This window comes from Lagopus leucura, unplaced genomic scaffold, assembly GCF_019238085.1.
Source record: "Lagopus leucura isolate 7727_CA_CO unplaced genomic scaffold, USGS_WTPT01 Super-Scaffold_100001, whole genome shotgun sequence".
Taxonomy (NCBI): Eukaryota; Metazoa; Chordata; class Aves; order Galliformes; family Phasianidae; genus Lagopus; species Lagopus leucura.
In genome coordinates, this window is record NW_024962262.1 from 465,818 (window position 1) to 471,817 (window position 6,000).

Sequence of the window (6,000 nt, forward strand, 5' to 3'; positions counted from 1 at the left end):
ATGGCCTGCGCTGTGTTCTCTACATGGCAGTGTTGGCTGAGGCTCTCTGCTTCAAATAGAGAATTGTCAGCACAGTTCTAGTTGAAATAAGTGTTTTTAGATGGATCAGGAGAATGTACATGAACAGAATGCTGATGCTTGGGTTAATGAACGAGGTCTGCTACCGCTGAGCCAAAGAATTGGTGGGAGCATAGTGAAGGTTTCCTTCATGCAGTTGTATCATCGGTTCCTTCTTATTTCTGCCCTTCATGGACTTTGGTTAGCTTTTAGCATCCTTTGCTGTTTGCTGACCTGTTCATTTTTGTCATAATTTACCTGAGGTTTTGATCTGTGCACATGTGCATTCAGCAGTGCAGGGTCATCCCATGAGAGAGGTATTGCCAACTGGAGTGTGAGCTCTAGAGGGAACCTCAGTCTGCAACTTTGCCACCTGGACAGATCTGACTGAGGTAGGAGTCAGTTACAGACCGTAACTGTAATCACATGCAGTTTTATCAGTGCTAACTTCATCTGTTCGTCAGATGCTTTGGGGATATATGGGAACTCTATGTATACTTTTCTCTGCCCTACAGTTGGCTCTTGATGTGCTTGATGTGATCAACATATCACCATCTGAGCACTGTAGGAAGAGTTCTCTGAGAATGGCTCTCATGATCTTTAATTTCCAGATAACTGTCCTACAGTCTCTGTAGCTTGCAACCAGCTCAACTTTCACCTCTCATTCCTCACCTGGATTTTTGTCCAGTATAAGCTGAAATTTTGCAGTAATCTTCCAGGTTATGCTGAGAAAAACAAAATGTCTCTTCTCTGTACATTTGCACTGATAGCGTGGTGCAACTAAAAATCACATGCATTATTAAAATAGATTTTTTGCAGAAAACAATCCTGAAAAAGATAAGAAAATGAATTATTCATTGTTTTCCTTGGTTTGCAGCAGTGCAGGTTTTCTATGAGACTTGCCAAAGATTAGACAGGAGTCTTCCAACATGATCATGTAGAAATATAGTAGAGTTAGCTTTGTACGTTCCCCTGTGAACAGCATGCAGAGAAATCAGGTCATTACTTATTCTAGTAAAGGAAACTGTTCTTCTCTATATAGAGCTATAATTAGAAAAGGAGATTTAGCTATAAAGCCTCTGAGCAAGAACTGGGTACAGCAGCTTAGATCATAATGAACCATGGGGAATGGCAGAGGATTTATTTTCTGTGGTGCTGTGTTTTTAGACTTGTGCTCTACTGTACTAAAAGACTGTAAAACCCTGTGGCTAAAGGAGTTCTGTGCCCCAATATGCTTCTGGTGTGAAACAAGGGTGAGCAAGACAGGAGAGCATTGGGTTAGCACCTACAAGCACAGTTGCTGGCTCTGCAGCGCAGAGTGAAACAAAAGGAGCTGGAGAATGGGACACAGCTGTGTGCCCATGGACTCCTTTCCCCAGTTGCAAGGGTAACCACAAAGATGGCACACACAGATGATTGTGAAATACCAAACCAGTGGGCAGCAGAGCGTGGTTGTGTAACATGCTATAAATTAGGACAGCTCTCCGTCTTTCTTGTACTGGGGGCCCCAGACCTGGACACAGCACTCCAGATGGGGCTTCATGAGGGAAGAGTAGAGAGGAACGATCACCTCCCTGTCCCTGCTGGCCACCCCTCTTCTGATGGTGCCCAGGATGCTGATTTGGTTCTGGTTAGTCTCACATATTTCTTTAGGCAGTTGTGATAATCCATCCATCATCTGCCTCTTCACTTTCTCCCAGTTTTCCATTCACATTGGTTTATTAGTTTGAATTTAAGCCAGTGCATAAACACCTCTCTTTGGTTTCCATGTGTCTGGCCCACTGACCCTTCAATTTCTCTTCCTTTCACCCTCTGTTGCATACTTTAGGCAGACAGCCATTTTGTGGAAGATATGAGTGTTCCTCCCTCTACCTTTGGGGCCAAAAAGGAGTGGGAATAGAACTCTGGGAGCAGGGGTCTGTACAGGCACTAGCCCATTTAGTAAGCCCTCTCCTTGCATTCTGCCAGCTCACAGGGTGCTGCTGTGACACCAGAAATGGGAAGGTTGCTCTTAATTTGGCCATCTCAAGGCTGCTGCCTCCAACTGTTTTGCCTCTTACATGACAGCAGTTGGAAAGAGGCATGAGCATATGGCTGTCTTAGGAAAGCAGGTCTCCAGCTCTGCTACTAGTCTGGTACATGGGATTGTTCCACCCCGAAAGCACAGTCTGACTCTCAACAGGATCTTTCCATGGAGAATCAGCTTCTTCTGACTCAAGGAATAGATCTTATCTATATTATTTTATTTCATTACTGAGGCCAGCCTCAGTTGAAGTTGTACCTACCTGCTGTGCAGTGTAAATGTACAAATCTGCCCAGAAGCAGTAAAATCAGCAACAGCAAAAATAGGGCACCCCAGGTCTCAGCAATGAGTTATAGTCCCAGCAGAGTGTCCTCCTTTCATTTACTGGATGAAAAGGCAGGTCTGAGAGAGCTATGAACATCAACTACCTACCGAGTGGGTCAGAAAGTCTCCCTTGATCAGTGATGTGAGTGCACTTGTGTTAAAAACTAAACTAAGCGTTTATGTCCTGGGAGTCTATCTGAAAAACCAGGCAGTGACTCTGTCATCATGTAGAAATACCAGTGCTTTTGGAGTACAAAACTAACTCCAGTAGAGATCCAAAGGCTACAGTGAAGTTATGCAGTGCATTTGGGAACCCGCAGCAATTCAAATCATTTTGGAGATGCCTGAACAGCAACTAATAGAGATAAATACTGGCACTTCAGTGTTTTATTCTATATTCTGAATTTGCACTTATACATGAAAATTAAACAACTCTGTCTAGCAGCAGTATCTTTTGTGATTCTCTTAAATTTATTTTGGATGTGTATAATCACTGCCTATGAGCCTTATGCATAATGATAATTAACTTCTAGTTAATGATAATTAACTATTCCATTATTTTTCAGGTGTAGCAGTGACAGCTCATAGACATTTGAGTGATGGGAGTTAGAGACTCCCTTCCTCCCAGAGAAGAACTGCCTTTGGGTCAGAGCATTGTAGGAGGCAGTTCAGCCAACATTATTTGAATTAGGTCATCTGTGATGCTACTGAAAATGCAATCAACACTAAAAAATAATGTCAAATGCCTAAAATTCAGAGAGGCTGACAAGAACATAGCTTTCTTTCTTTCTTTCTTTCTTTTTTACAAGATCATGTTCTCAACTAAAAATGGAGAGTCTGAAATACCCATAGCACATGGAAACTAGGATTGATGTGTTACCTGCATGTGCACTGGGACTCCTACATCTGTAGAATAGAAGTATTCTGCCAGAGGTTAATTCCAGCATACAGCAGCTCACTGCTCCTAGAATCAAATCAGCTGTAATCAATTGATTTTTTTTTCATATTGAATTGCCTGTCACAAAAATTTCCATAGGAAAAAAAAAAAAAAAAAAAGTTTTTAAAAAAGGGCCCCCCCCCCCCCCTTTTATTTTTTTCTTTTGTAAGACCACATAACATATTTCAACAAGCTTCTATTGTATGAATGATTCCAAATAACCTTATTCCAACCAGGACAAGCAACACTCTGCACTTCAGAAAGAGTTCAGTTTCACAGAATCCCAGTAAAATGTCAAACAGTATCTATTTATCACACAGGGAAAGATGAGCTGCAATGGAAAACAATGAATGTTATTCCATTAGAATGTGGGAGAGTGCTGAATTCTCAGTTTCTCCTTCTCTGTTTCAGCCATCAGAAAGCCATTTCAAAACAACGATAGTAACTGGGGCCTCATTTGAGAGCCAAGTACCGTGTTTTGTAGTTGGTGAGTAAAACATTTGGGAAGGTTGTTTAGCATCTTAATTTATCTACTCTAACAGCTACTTCTCTAACATGGCAGAAGTTTACGTTACTCCATATATATAACACATGGAATACATTGCCTGGCCCTGTTTAATGCTGTTATGCCATCATTCTGCAATATTTGAAATCTGAGCATTAAGCAACGCACCAAATTAAGAACTGAGATCCTCCAGGCAGAGGACACAACTTCCTCTGTTTAATATCCGGTATGTTTCTCAGTTTCTAACGATGATGACGTAACCACCTTGCCAATGCCTTCGAAGAATTTTGTCTTTTTCCTTGTTTCTGTGACCCACGTCCTTACCTGCTCCATCCATCCAAGGCCGCTCTACCGCGCAGGCGGGCGGAGCGTCGTTTCAGCACCCTGGACAGCGCCACCGGCCGCGGCGTGGGGCGGCGCTGCTGCTCAGTGCTGCCGGTCGGTGAGCAGCGCAAGGAATCGCCGCCTCTGACAGCAGCCCGCCTTTCTCCCGTCTGCACTCTTGTTTCAGCCCCTTCCTGCACGCCGATTGCTGGGACAATAGAAATTACTATTTATGCTTGAGTTTCTAGTGAAAATCAGACTGTGGCAATCACACCGAGGCTGTTCCCCTTAAGGTGTTTGTAACGACACGTGGAGATTTTCATTCAATCTGTCATGTTCTACCCACTGTGGAGAAAGACTTCCATGCTCCAAGGCCTGAGGGGGCCCAAATAGATTGCATCAGCCTGGAGGAAACGAACTTCCGTCACATCTGTCTTACCCGAAACAGACATTTTCCATGCAAAAAAACACCGCTCCAAGTCACAGAAATACTTTCTAAGTTCCATTGAGTAAAGTGCAGACTGACCTGTTCACCTATGCACTGTTGTCATGAAGGCAAATTGCAGCAAATTTCCATCAACGTTCTTCTCCATTTTAAAATACATTCTTGTTTCATTGAGCTGTTTGGGGGTTGTGACACTTTAATCATAGAATCATAGAATCATAGAATCATAGAATCACTAAGGTTGGAAAAGACCTAAAAGATCACCCAGTCCAACCGTTCACCTATTCCCAATAGCTCCTACTAAACCATGTCCCTCAACGCAACATCCAGTCTTTCCTTGAACACCCCCAGGGTCGGTGATTCCACCACCTCCCTGGGCAGTCCATTCCAGTGCCTGACCACCCTTTCTGAAAAGTAATACTTCCTCATGTCCAGCCTGAATCTCCTCTGCCGTAGCTTGAAACCATTCCCCCTGGTCCTATCACTAATGACACGAGAGAAGAGGCCGACCCCCAGCTCACTACAACCTCCCTTCAGGAAGTTATAGAGAGCAATAAGGTCTCCCCTGAGCCTCCTCTTCTCCAGGCTGAACATTCCCAGCTCCTTCAGCCTCTCCTCATATGGCCTGTGTTCCAGACCCCTCACCAGCTTTGTTGCCCTTCTTTGAACACGTTCCAGGGCCTCAATATCTTTCTTGCAGTGAGGGGCCCAAAACTGGACACAGTACTCCAGGTGCGGCCTCACGAGTGCTGAATATAGGGGAACAATCACCTCTCTGCTCCTGCTTGCAACACTGTTTCTGATGCAAGCCAGGATGCCATTGGCCTTCTTGGCCACCTGGGCACACTGTCGGCTCATGTTCAGCCGAGCATCAATCAATACCCCCAGGTCCATTTCCTCTACGAAGTCCTCCAGCCACACCGCCCCAAGCCTGTAGCGTCGCCTGGGGTTGTTGTGGCCGAAGTGCAGGACCCGGCATTTGGCCTTGTTGAAACTCATCCCATTGGCTCCAGCCCAGCTCTCCAGCCTGTCCAGATCCCTCTGTAGGGCCTCGCTACCCCCAGGCAGATCCACACTTCCAGCCAATTTGGTGTCATCTGCGAATTTACTGAGGGTGCACTCGATGCCCTCATCCAGGTCATCAATAAAGATATTGAAGAGGACAGGCCCCAGCACCGACCCCTGCGGAACACCACTCATGACTGGTCGCCAGCTGGATTTAACTCCATTCACCACCACTCTCTGTGCCCGGCCCTCCAGCCAGCTCCTTACCCAGCCAAGAGTGTACCCATCCAAGCCTCTGGCTGCCAGCTTCTGCAGGAGAATGCTGTGGGAGACAGTGTCAAAGGCTTTGCTGAAGTCTAGGTAGACCACATCAACAGCCT